The sequence below is a fragment of the Periplaneta americana genome, chromosome 9 (genome assembly GCF_040183065.1).
Source record: "Periplaneta americana isolate PAMFEO1 chromosome 9, P.americana_PAMFEO1_priV1, whole genome shotgun sequence".
Lineage (NCBI taxonomy): Eukaryota > Metazoa > Arthropoda > Insecta > Blattodea > Blattidae > Periplaneta > Periplaneta americana.
The window spans coordinates 60,266,320-60,280,789 of record NC_091125.1 but is presented as its reverse complement, the minus strand read 5'-3'; positions in this window follow the sequence as shown (position 1 = coordinate 60,280,789).

Sequence of the window (14,470 nt, the reverse complement as noted above, 5' to 3'; positions counted from 1 at the left end):
GAGTTTTTAAGTAGATATGCTAGGCTCATGCGACTCTTATTTCGTCAAGTTGAGTAGAAAAAAAACATGGACCACTTTAACAATTACACTAATATTTACAATTTAAACTATTTACACTATCTACACTAGAACAAGTTATTTTTTACTATTTACACTATAATAAAGAATGTAGGCCTAAGTTGATCAAACATTATTTACACCAGGCGTGTCCAACCTTTTTCGGCAAAGGGCCACTGTCGTTAGAGTGGATTGGTTTGCGGGCCATGTGATTTAATTTTGTAAAATAATATTACATCATTTTTATGTATATTCAAATTGAACATAATAAAGATAAATATATCTAAGATTAATATTAAATTTTTGTTCAATTGAAATTGTTATATTAAATTTAAAATATTAAGTAAACTAATAGGCCTATTTTGCCTGTCAATGCGAGATTTGGTACTGCTTCTCACGAACGAGACTCCCCTGGTTTAATCTAGCAAACTTATTGTAAAACTTATTCCTTAAGTCTGACACAAATTGAAAGTCAACGCGCTCCATTTGCAGATTCTCGGAAAGCTACATATGTTATTTTCAATTGCTACAAATTGTACCAACATAACAATTATAAAACATCTGGAACCCACTCCGCTTTGAAAAGTAGAAAGATAACGGCACATTCAAGAATAAAAGGAGACCTCAAAGCTATGCTCGGTTATTAGGTATCATAAATACCGGTCTTAGCATTTCAGTGCAAACTGAAAGCTATAGTCCCGTCGCTCTTATTTCCGGCATCCAATCACATTGCAGGTCGGCTAAATTTAAACGTGTGCGTCTTTTCATTCGCTGCTGATGACGTTATGCGCTTCCTAAGGCTCGATAAATATTTAATATTATGTCCCGCCATTTTTGTTCTTTCGTTAGCGTTCGCAGAAAGCACACGAGGACGTTATTTGGCGCTCAATTATTTGCTCAATTACAGTGCGTTTGATTTATTATCATAGGGGCTACGACATGATAATGTTTAACGGTGCGGCAAACAGATTCCTTGTCTGGTAGCTCGGCAATGGAAGACCAAAATTGACGAACGATACTACCTACCCAGACTTTATTGAACCTTCACTTCCTAAGACGTAAGCAAAGTGGAGGAGTCACGCCGGAAGTAACAGCGACGTGACTATAACTAAACTAAACTCCTTGGTGCTAAAGCCCTTGAAGAGTCCTGTTTTATTTTAAATTTTTTTACAAATTTTACCAACCTAATAATCATAAAACATCTGTCACGCACTCTGCTTTGAAACGTAGAAAGATTACGGCGCATTCAACAATGCAAGGAGACTTCAAAGCTATACGCGGTTATTAGGTGTCATAAGTAACGGTCTTGGCATTTCCCAAAACAGTTGAGATTTCTTCCTTTTTTCCTTATACAGTAGGGTGAATAGGGTGAAGGTTCGCACACAGGCTTCCATGTGCTGATAACAATTTATTGTATGTATTTTTTTAAATGCCATTCTCTTGTAGATTCATCTTATTTCAAACAGATATACTTATTTAAAAACAGTAATACAGTATAACATATAAATACGGTATCACTTCAGGCCGCATGCTATGGTTTCGAGAGCAGCAAGGGCCGCTCGTTGGACACACCTGATTTACAATTTAATTTTATGCACAATGTTGTGTTTTATAATGTAAAGTATTTTGTTACATAATACTATAACCTACTTATTTTAAAACTGTACCGTGGGCTCTCCCTTGGGGCTCATGATGGCTTGTGGAACCAGGCGTTCAGGTACTGCGGTGATGTCTATGTGGAAGGTAATAAGGATTCTGCAGACTGTAGGGGAGTTCAGGAGTGGCCCGCAGGTGAATCTGTATTGCACGTTATTTCATTCCAGTTAGTACAATGGACCCACCCAAGCGGCCTACGTGCGAGGGTAGTCCCCAACTCGTGTATTTCTCCGTCCAGGACAGGAATCGAGCCGTGAACCGCTTCTTAAGGAAGCGCAATAGCTATGCACTGAATCATAGCGACGGACTGTTCACTAGTATACATTTTATGATATTTTGTAGGCCTGATTTAGTATAATTATGACTATTAGGCACACATATCTTCCTTTACTTGAGACTAAATTGTGACGCAACTGGCTTATATTTGTTAATGAAAAGTTAAAATATTATTAAAGTACTGTACCCTTTTTCATGCGACTTTATGGCTGTGTCGGCTTTTCAGCAGCCCAGAACAGTACGAGCCATTCGCCATGGATGAATATATAATAGGATGCGAAACTTACTGAGTTTCCCGTAACACATACTAGAGGCGCTGTTGTAGAAATTGATCTTGCTGCCACCTGTTGGGAGGAGGGGAGTTATTACATCTAAGCAGCGCACCAAGTAGCAAAAAGAGTAACTAATTACTCCATGCATTTAGCAGCGCACCTGGTGACGAAAATGTTAAACTGTGCAGAAAGTATTCCCTCCCACCCTCATCGATATTCAAAACTAACCCAATTTAAAATAAGACATTTACATTTTTATTCCTCACAGCATCTTCCAATGAAAATTCTTACGGGAGCCAACAGGAAGATAAAAGAGACGATGTGTTTTACACTACATAATTAAAATATGACCAGACAGAGACAAAAAAAATAAAGCGAAAGGTTAGATAATTGGGGGTGTATTCTTTGGGTATTTATTGTACAGAGCAATAGAAAAGTCTGCAAAAACTACTTAGATAGTTCAATTTATTATATTACTATTACTTTACAATACATTCAACAACACTATTTTCATAACATCCATAAACATCACTGTTTAACATACACTGCTTATACACACGTAGTATCACTTTATGTTCACTTATTAGCAAGTTTCTCTCTGCCATCTTGTCTCTTCGAGCAATATCTCGAACGGATAAAATAGAGAACTCTGTGTAATGTACCCAACACATAGTTCTAATCTTCACCACCTACGAAGTTTGGCGCTGATCATCTTATTTCAGCCCCCCGCCGCCAGATGGTGCTGACTGCAGTTTCGCATCCTATTATATATTTATCCATGCATTCGCGCTTAAGCAAAATTGCCTAGCTGTATTGTTGACTCAGTCGTGTTAGTGATTGTAATTTAAATATTTGTGCGCCTAGACAAAATATTGTTAACTACGAAGGAGAAGAGTCGTATGAATTATGTCTCGTGAAAAGCATTATTGTACAGCACTACATTATCTACAACATATTTCAACATATATTTTATGTCCTATGTCTTGTATTGTTAAGTATATTTTTGTACTTAATATGTTTTTTACATTATTCGTTCATGTCGCTAAAAATTCATCAGAGCTGTTTCGACCTGACGTGGAAGACTTTTCTTCTCAGATGCTATGTCACATTTTTTTTTTACTCTGGCCTTGAGCGAGTAAGAATTACATTTTATAGTTGTAACGAAAATGATAATCAACCTCAAATGTTTGACGTAAATGTAAGTTCTTAACTTATCTCCAAATGTCGAACAGCGTGCTCACGCGTCAAACAATTACGAAGCAGTTTGAATGTCTTATCTTTTATCTTCAGAATCGGTCGTCTGCAATGTAATACAGTACTTCATCATTCCTGGATAATTTCAAATAAGATCTCTTAAGTTTAAAATTTAATCAACCAGATAAATTAATGTCCTCATTTTCCGAAATGTCCCACATTATTATTATTATTATTATTATTATTATTATTATTATTATTATTATTATTATCATTGTTGTTATTATTATTATTATTATTATTATTATTATTATTATTAGAACAAGTGTTAACTATCTAGTTGCAAAATAAATACAAAAAAAAATTGAAACGAAAAATGACGTTGACAAAAAGTGTCAAAATTTCATTTCATGTACGGCACCATCGAACACTGAAAAATAAAACAAGAAAAGCGAATAGAATGAAGTTCTATTAAAGATTAATACATCTATTCTCTTATATGCTTCAGAAACATGGATTCATTTAGAGTATTCTTAACCCATTAGTGCTCAGTGGCAGATTTTGTTGCCGTTTGTTTAAAAAAATTGTAATAAACATAATATTTAGGTTGACACTATTTTTTTTTGCCACGCAAGGTCTTCCAGACATATGTTCCCGCCATTTCAGGCACAATCCTTAATTTCAAAATAATTTATTGTTGAGTGCAGACGCGAAATTCTGTAGTGATTTTGAGTGTGTCTACGTACATGAAACTAAAATGTAAGTACTGTTGTTAAATTTTACTTCATTATTTCAGATCTCACTAAAATACATTTCAGAATGCTTACCTAGTATTAATTTGAAGCTAGTTTAAGGCAATAGTTTTATTGTGGGTATATCCTACAGTATTATGAAATCATGAGGAAATTTTAGTTGCCAGTGAGCACTACAGTAAAGCAAAAGTGTGCGCATTTCATTCCATATGTTAGATGATAATTTAATTCATTGTGAGACAGATTTTTAACGTCGTAAAAATGATCTCTTTAGTGCTTGGTGGCAACTAAAGTTGTCATGCAATTTTAGCGTCTTCTGATGACTATGGAATATTTTTAGTAGTTTTCTCATTACATGAGCGATGTACAGACCAGGTATAGGGCTATGTGAAAAAAATATAGAAAATGAAAACGAAAATAGTTCTCAGCACTGAAGGGTTAATAAAGTAAAAAGTACTGAAATGTTATATTTTTAGAGAGAAAAAAAAAGATCCAAAAGATTAGAGTACATAAAGAATAAAGACATACGGAAAGAACTACAGATTTTATAATCGTAATGATAAAATAAAGGAATATCGCAGATTTACAGTTTATATATTATAATTCATAAGTAACGGTCTTGGCATTTCCCAAAACAGTTGGGATTTCTTCCTTTTTTTCCTTATACAGTAGGGTGAATAGGGTGAAGGTTCGCACACAGGCTTCCATGTGCTGGTAACAATTATTTATTGTATATATATTTTTTTAAATGCCGTTCTCTTGTAGATTCATCTTATTTCAAACAGATATACTTATTTAAAACAAAGTAATACAGTATTACATATAAATACGGTATCATTTCGGGCCGCATGCTATGGCTTCGAGAGCAGCAAGGGCCGCTCGTTGCACACACCTGATTTACACTTTAAGTTTATGCACAATGTTGTGTTTATAATGTAAGGTATTTTGTTACATAATACTGTAACTTACTTGTTTTTAAAACTGTACCATGGGCTCTCCCTTGGGGCTCATGATGGCTCGTGGGACCTGGCGTTCAGGGACTGGGGTGAATTCTATGTATGTATGTGTATGTATTTATTCACACTGCAGTGGATATATATCCGATGGCAGTGGTAACTAATTACACTCAATAATGATAATAATAAAGTTATTAATTAAAAATACAATTAATAATACTAATAATTAATACTAACAATAATTAATAATAATAATAATAATAATAATAATAATAATAATAACAACGGGGAATATACTAAATTAAATGAAACGATCACTTAAAATAACATTTGAAATAAATCTAATTTGTATCTTAAAACTAAGATCGAACTAAATCCCACGAGTATGATATGTTCATATCTGCACAAGTACCTTTCAAATTACACTCATTTCGCTGTCAACTCATTCACTGCACTGGAACTACGACACATTTCACTGATTCTATCCTGATTTCACTAACACTTCAAAAACATTTCACTGTTCAAATACTATGCACTGCCACTATAAACTATAAAGCTTCACTGACAGGAACACGTTTCACTTATACAGCACACTTCACTGACACGACATACTTCTTCACTGATACAACACACTTCACTGACAACATAATTCTTCACTGATATAACACTTCAATAACAACATATCATTTACACCCTTTAAATACTGTGTATAATTACCGTCTATTAGTAAGGTCCTTAAGCCTATTTTTAAATAAATTTTTGGTTGTTGGTAAAGCCTTTAGTAAGTCTGCAGGTAAAGCATTCCAGTCCCTGATAGTACGATTGAAAAAAGAAAACTTTCCAGTGTCCATCCTCTGCCTTCTTTCCCTCAATTTGTATGAGTGGTCGTTCCTTGAAGAGTAATTTGGCGGCTGCAACCTATTTTTTATTTCTCTCCAGGCAGGCTCACCTCTGTATGTTTTGAACAGTGCGCATAATCGAATTCGCGTTCTGCTGTCCGTGAGTGTGTCCCATTTTAATGGTGAATTTTTCCGACAACAATTAAGAGCCCGTTTTTTAATCTTTTCCGGTGTCTTAATATGTTCTAATCTGTAAGGATCCCAACATGCAGCACCATATTCCATTACTGGACGTACTAGTGATTTATATGCAATCTCTTTGGATTTATCAGAACCTTTTCTTAGTACCCTCATCACAAAGTGTAACGCTCTCCATGCTTTTCCCGCTGTGTCTGTAACGTGTTCCCCCCAGCCGAGATCGATCCTAAATGTTATTCTGAGGTATTTACATTTGTTAATTTCCGGAATGGTTTCACCCCCTAACGTATACAATGCGACTATTTTATTTCTTTTCCTTGTAAAGCTGATGGCTTTGCTCCTTAGAGAATTTATTTTCATTTTGTTGGCTATTGCCCAATCGTTTATTCTATTGAGGACATTCTGGAGAAGAGTAGTATCTTCATGACTTTTTATTTCCCTCTATATCATACAATCATCCGCGAATAAGCGAACCCTACACAAGATATTAACTGGTAGATCATTTACAAAAGCCAAGAATAGAAGAGGCCCCAAGACACTCCCCTGCGGGACCCCGGAAGTAATTTCAATTGGGTTCGATAATTCCTCCCCTACCCGTACTCTCTGAGTGCGACAAGTAAAAAATTCCTTGATCCACTGGAGCACTCTGAAGTCAATCCCCGTTGATTGTAGTTTAACCAACAATATATCGTGTGGGACTACATCGAATGCGCGTGAAAAGTCAATAATCACTGAATCTACTTGGCTATTGGAATCTATTCCGTCTTCTAAATTCTGACATAAGTTACCATTACTAATTGACTCTCACATGAATAGCGCCCCCGAAATCCATGCTGCCAGTTATGTAACCAATTTGAGTCATCCCAATGCTGCCTTAGATAAGCTGAAATCAAGTGTTCCATCTGTTTGCAAACCACAGAGGTAAGGCTGACCGGTCTGTAATTTTTTGTATCTGAGCGAGACCCTGACTTATAAATTGGCACCACTATTGCATCTTTCCAATCTCGCGGGACAGTAGCATTGTTAATTGATATTTCAAATATACGCACTAGATAGGGAATCATGGCTTCCCCTCCCAATTTAGTACGTCTCCGGCGATACCATCTGGTCTTACTGATTTGTGAGTTTTCAATTTAGAAATCCTTCTCCTTATGTCTCTAGCTTGGTAGAAAACTGACCCTTATTTTCCACAGAAGCTAAGTGTGGTACTATTGTCCTCATCCCAAAAACAGTGGCATAATAGGAATTTAATTTTTCTGCTTTTTCGCTGTCCTGTACGATAAATTGATTACGGTCATTTTTAGGGGGAGGCTCCAATAGTTTTCCTTGCGTCGTCTCTTCACATATTTATAAACTTCCCCCCACCCGTTTTGTTCACCTTTGAAAATTTATTTAGGCAATTTTCCTGCGCTATCTTCTTCGCATTAAGCAGTTCTTTCGATAGTTGTGTGAATTTTGTTTGTTTTGCAAGGCTTTCCTTGCGCTGTCTATAGGATTTCCTTAGTTTTCGTTTCAGTTTCCGTATGTATTTATTATAATATTCCGGATCGGGATTGTTTGATAAGGTAATAAGAATTCTGCAGACTGTAGGGGAGTTTAGGAGTGCCCTGCAGGTGAATCTGTATTGCACGTTATTTCATTCCAGTTAGTACAATGGACCCACCCAAGCGGCCTACGTGCGAGGGTAGTCCCCAACTCGTGTATTTCTCCGTCCAGGACAGGAATCGAGCCGTGAACCGCTTCTTAAGGAAGCGCAATAGCTATGCACTGAATCATAGCGACGGACTGTTCACTAATATAGATTTTATGAAATTTTGTAGGCCTGATTTAGTATAATTATGACTATTAGGCACACATATCTTCCTTTACTTGAGACTAAATTGTGACGCAACTGGCTTATATTCGTTAATGAAAAGTTAAAATATTATTAAAGTACTGTACCCTTTCTCATGCGACTTTATGGCTGTGTCTGCTTTTCAGCAGCCCAGAACAATAAGAGCTATTCGCCATGGATGAATATATAATAGGATGCGAAACTTACTGAGTTTCCCGTAACACATACTAGAGACGCTGTTGTAGAAATTGATCTTGCTGCCACCTGTTGGGAGGAGGGACGTAATTACATCTAAGCAGCGCACCAAGTAGCGAAAAGAGTAACTAATTACTCCATGCATTTAGCAGCGCACCTTACTTAATTACTTACAAATGGCTTTTAAGAAACCCGAAGGTTCATTGCCGCCCTCACATAAGCCCGCCATCGGTCCCTATCCTGTGCAAGATTAATCCATTCTCTATCATAATATCCCACCTCCCTCATATCCATTTTATTATTATCCTCTCATTTACGTCTCGGCCTCCCCAAAGGTCTTTTACCCTCCGGTCTCCAAACTAACACTTTATATGCATTTCTGGATTCGCCCATACGTGCTACATGCCCTGCCCATCTCAAACGTCTGGATTTAATGTTCCTAATTATGTCAGGTGAAGAATACAATGCGTGCAGTTCTGCGTTGTGTAACTTTCTCCATTATCCTGTAACTTCATCCCGCTTAGCCCCAAATATTTTCCTAAGAACCTTATTCTCAAACACCCTTAACCTATGTTCCTCTCTCAGAGTGAGAGTCCAAGTTTCACAACCATAAAGAACAACCGGTAATATAACTGTTTTATAAATTATAACTTTCAGATTTTTTGACAACAGCGCACCTGGTGACGAAAAGGTTAAACTGTGCAGAAAGTATTCCCTCCCAACCTCATCGATATTCAAAACTAACCCAATTTAAAATAACAGATTTACATTTTTATTCCTCACAGCATCTTCCACTGAAAATTCTTACCGGAGCGAACAGGAAGATAAAAGAGACAATCTATTTTAAACTACCCAATTAAAATATGACCAGACAGAGACAAAAAAAAATAAAGCAAAAGGTTAGATAATTGGGATTGTGTTCTTTGGGTATTTATTGTACAGAGCAATGGAGAAGTCTGCAAGAACTACTTAGATAGTTCAATTTATTATATTACTATTACTTTACAATACATTCAACAACACTATTTTCATAACGTCCATAAACATCACTGTTTAACATACACTGCTTATACACACGTAGTATCACTTTATGTTCACTTATTAGCAAGTTTCTGTCTGCCATCTTGTCTCTTCGAGCAATATCTCGAACGGATAAATAGAGAACTATGGGTAATGTACCCAACACGTAGTTCTAATGTTCATCACCTACGACATTGGGCGCTGATCATCTTATTTCAGCCCCCGCCGCCAGATGGTGCTGACCACATTTTCGCATCCTTTTATATATTTATCCATGCATTCGCGCTTAGGCAACATTGCATAGCTATATTGTTGACTCAGTCGTGTTAGTGATTGTAATTTAAATATTTGTGCGCCTAGACAAAATATTGTTAACTACGAAGGAGAAGAGTCGTATGAATTATGTCTCGTGAAAAGCATTATTGTACAGCACTACATTATCTACAACATATTTCAACATATATTTTATGTCCTATGTCTTGTATTGTTAAGTATATTTTTGTACTTAATATGTTCTTTACATTATTCGTTCATGTCGCTAAAAACTCATCAGAGCTGTTTCGACCTGACGTGGAAGACTTTTCTTCTCAGATGCTATGTTACATTTTTTTACTCTGGCCTTGAGCGAGTAAGAATTACATTTTATAGTTGTAACGAAAATGATAATCAACCTCAAGTGTTTGACGTAAATGTAAGTTCTTAACTTATCTCCAAATGTCGAACAGCGTGCTCACGCGTCAAACAATTACGAAGCAGTTTGAATGTCTTATCTTTTATCTTCAGAAACGGTCGTCTGCAATGTAATACAGTACTTAATTATTCCTGGATAAATTCAAATAAGATCTCTTAAGTTTAAAATTTAATCAACCAGGTAAATTAATGTCCTCATTTACCAAAATGTCCCACATTATTATTATTATTATTATTATTATTATTATTATTATTATTATTATTATTATTATTATTATTATTATTATTATTAGAAGTGGTAACTATCTAGTTGCAAAATAAATACAAAAAAAATTGAAACGAAAAATGACGTTGACAAAAAGTGTCAAAATTTCATTTCATGTACGGGACCATCGAACACTGAAAAATAAAACAAGAAAAGCGAATAGAATGAAGTTCTATTAAAGATTAATACATCTATCCTCTTATATGCTTCAGAAACATGGATTCATTTAGAGTATTCTTAACCCATTAGTGCTCAGTGGCAGATTTTGTTGCCGTTTGTTTAAAAAAATTGTAATAAACATAATATTTAGGTTGACACTATTTTTTTTTGCCACGGAAGGTCTTCCAGACATATGTTCCCGCCATTTCAGGCACAATTCTTCATTTCAAAATAATTTATTGTTGAGTGCAGACGCGAAATTCTGTAGTGATTTTGAGTGTGTCTACGTACATGAAACTAAAATATAAGTACTGTTGTTAAATTTTACTTCATTATTTCAGATCTCACTAAAATACATTTCAGAATGCTTACCTAGTATTAATTTGAAGCTAGTTTAAGGCAATAGTTTTATTGTGGGTATATCCTACAGTATTGTGAAATCATGAGGAAATGTTAGTTGCCAGTGAGCACTACAGTAAAGCAAAAGTGTGCGCATTTCATTCCACATGTTAGATGATAATTTAATTCATTGTGAGACAGATTTTTAACGTCGTAAAAATGATCTCTTTAGTGCTCGGTGGCAACTAAAGTTGTCATGAAATTTTAGCGTCTTCTGATGACTATGGAATATTTTTAGTAGTTTTCTCATTACATGAGCGATGTGCAGACCAGGTATAGGGCTATGTGAAAAAATGAAGAAAATGAAAACGAAAATAGTTCTCAGCACTGAAGGGTTAATAAAGTAAAAAGTGCTGAAATGTTACATTTTTAGAGAGAAAAAAAAAAGATCCAAAAGATTAGATTACATAAAGAATAAAGACATACGGAAAGAACTACAGATTTTATAATCGTAATGATAAAATAAAGGAATATCGCAGATTTACAGTTTATATATTATAACTAGACATCGGATTTTAGGCACTAAAAATTGCAGTTTTAGGCGCCTAAAATAAGCTCAAAATTTGTAAAATTAGGCTCTATTTTAATGAAAATAGGCATTTTAGGTACATCAAGGTATCATACTTATTTCTTTCACTGAAATTTTTAGTTATACACTAAAATACGCACAAAAAAGTATGTTAAAGATTAAAAAAGAATACTATATTATATTTATAAACAGAGCTGCAGAAATTTAATATATTGAAACTAATGAAATAATGATTATTGATATCAAGATTACACATTTTAAGTTATTGAAATTCAGTTCCATGCTCAGGCTTTATTATAATTATCTTCACAGTACACCACCAGAATTTTTTCTAAATTCTCCACAGTTAACCTTTGCCTTTTGTCACTGAGAATCATTTTGAAAGCAGAAAAACTTCTTTCAACCGAAACTGATGTGAGAGGCGCAAATTTTAAATTAGGTACAATAGAAACATCAATACTTACTGGAACATTTACACTTTCCCCCGATATCACTCTTGATACTTTTTCCAACAATGAAAATCCTACATTCTTATTTAATACGTTGTCCCACTTATTTTTAACTTTTTTCCCAGTTTCGCCCAAAGCAGAATGTATGTTCACTTGAGCTTCCTTTACTATTGCTATTTGGCTACAAAGAGATTGTTTTTCACGTTCTAATTGTTCAATGCTTGCATGCTAAGATTATGAAAGGAAAGTTTGATGTTATGTAGGCAATATCGTTTTTCACTCGTGAGTCATTCAGACAATCTTTCACTGCTTTCACACACGCTGCACTATCAGTTTCAGGTAATTTATCAATAACTGTGACCACTTCTTTAAAATACTTAGAATAACACACCACTGACTGAATCCAGGTTCCCCATCGTGTAACAACCGGCTGAGGTGGGAGTGGGATATCTGGAAAGTTCTCTCTGAATATTGAAATCCTGGATGGGGCTTTACAAAAACATTTTTTTGTGTTAGAAATAAACGAATTGACAAGAGGAAATTCATTCCGGATTGTTTCAGAAACCCTGTGAAGGCCATGTGCTAGACAGGTTACATGCGTGAGGTTGGGATAAAATGTTTTAAGAAGTGGAGCTACAGCAACCATGTATGAGACAGCATCAGTACAAAACAACAGAACTTTAGAATCGTCTATATTACCTGAGTATAAAGACCGTAGGCCTTTATTTACAAAATAAGCAATGGCTTGGCTATTCACTTTCGAAAGTTCCTTAACACATACGAGGTGTGGAATCGAAGGTCCATCAGGACTAAGTTTTCCTACTACCATATTTGCTATATACCTATTCATAGGGTCTGAGGTTTCATCCACAGAGACCCATATGTAAGAATCACCTATATCCTCCCGAATGGAAGCTAAAGTTTCATTGTATATTCTGTCTAAGTAATTTTTTCTTAGGGTCGACTCAGATGGGATATTTCGTTTGCAGTATTTTTGTAAAAACTGTCTTAAAACCGGATTTTCAATTGCATTCCAGGGAATGTTAGCAGCAACAAACGCTCTGGTTAAATCAGCATAGAAATTGCTGCTGAGATTGGATGAAGTAGGCTCTGTTAGTAAAGTTTGTTGCAGTTGATTTTTCTGCTGAGCTTTAGCCTTATGAGCCGCTCCTTGCACATGCTGCTTTAGGTGACACTTCTTTTCTTGCGAAATCTAAAAATGTAAAGTAAACTGAATTAAAATAAAATCCTAATTGTTGTATTGCCGTATTTCTATCACAAAGTTAGTGGGTTCGAACAATCAAAATTTTAATGACCTGCATATACTTTAACTATCGGAATTTAAAAGGTTAAAGTGTAGTGGTCTTAAAAAGAATTATACCTCAGGATAGCTCAGTCAATGTATAAATATTATAGGCCTACTCATTAAAATTAATAGAATTTATATATTTAAACTATTGTTACATACCTGTTTGCTACAAATCTTGCAGAATATTATTTTTCCATCATAAGTGAATTCTGAATATTCTGTTAGCCATTGCCGGATCAATGTAGATTTTGCACTTATATTTTTCGGCATTATCGCGTTAAACTTCACAGGAAAACGTCCTACCGCTCAAAACTTCTCAACACAAATAGGCTAAGGTGAGGGAAAGAGCAACTGTTAACGAGCATTCAAATGAACCGTTGTTATTGAGATTCAATTGGACAAAAATACAAAGTTCCACTTATTGTTGCATTTCCTGGTAGTGTTAACACTAGGAGGGCCATTCTTTTAAATATTTTGTAACGGTTTACCCTACTAATTCGCAGTTTTACGACTTTTCATAAATATTTCAAAAACACTCTTTCTCCAAAAATTGTGATTTTATGACACTCTGAAGGGCAGTACAGCTAATCGATTTCATACCGAAAACAGTCATTTTTATAGTATTGTATAGTATATCTCTGAATCGGTAGCAACACATGTTGTGATTATTGCCTGCTTCAGAACTAAGGTTGGTTCTTTGTCGGCATTTATGCCTCCAAACATGTTAAATTCGGTGAAATCTATTGCGAGTGTCGTGAGATTCAAAACATGTTGTTTCCTTTATCAATGGTTTCATGGCCGGTGTGAAGCAAACTTTCCACTTTTTAAATGCTTTAAATTTCGCAGTGAATGCATGTATAAATTATAAAAAGTAAGAGTAAAATGCGAAACTTTACAGTGAGTTAGGCATTTTTAGGCGAATATTAACAAATTAGGCTCTAATAACCGTTTTAGGGCATTTTAGGGCACTATAAAACTATTTGAATACCTTTCAATTTCCATGAAACACAAATATTAATAATTATTTTTACTTTTCTCCTAAAGAAACAAAATAGGCATTTGCCCTAGAATCCGATGTCTGATTATAACAGTGCACGCGTTATTGTTTAAATGTTTATCTTGATTAACTGTAAAGATAATTCAGTTTTACGAAAATAAAAATACACGCAGGGACTATAATATGATATTTTGAAAGAACTAAGGTGTGGAATATAAAGAATAAATGCAGACTTTGGAAGAAAATCCAGAAAAAAAGAAGAAATACTTGCAGATTGTCAGAAGAACTTGGCGCTTCAGATGGTGCTACAATACATCGTCACATAAAGACAGAAAATCATGCTGAAGTTGTAGATCTTCAACTCATGAATTGCCATCTGAACAGGTTCAACGCAGAGTAGATATCTATCGTCATTTTGTAGTTA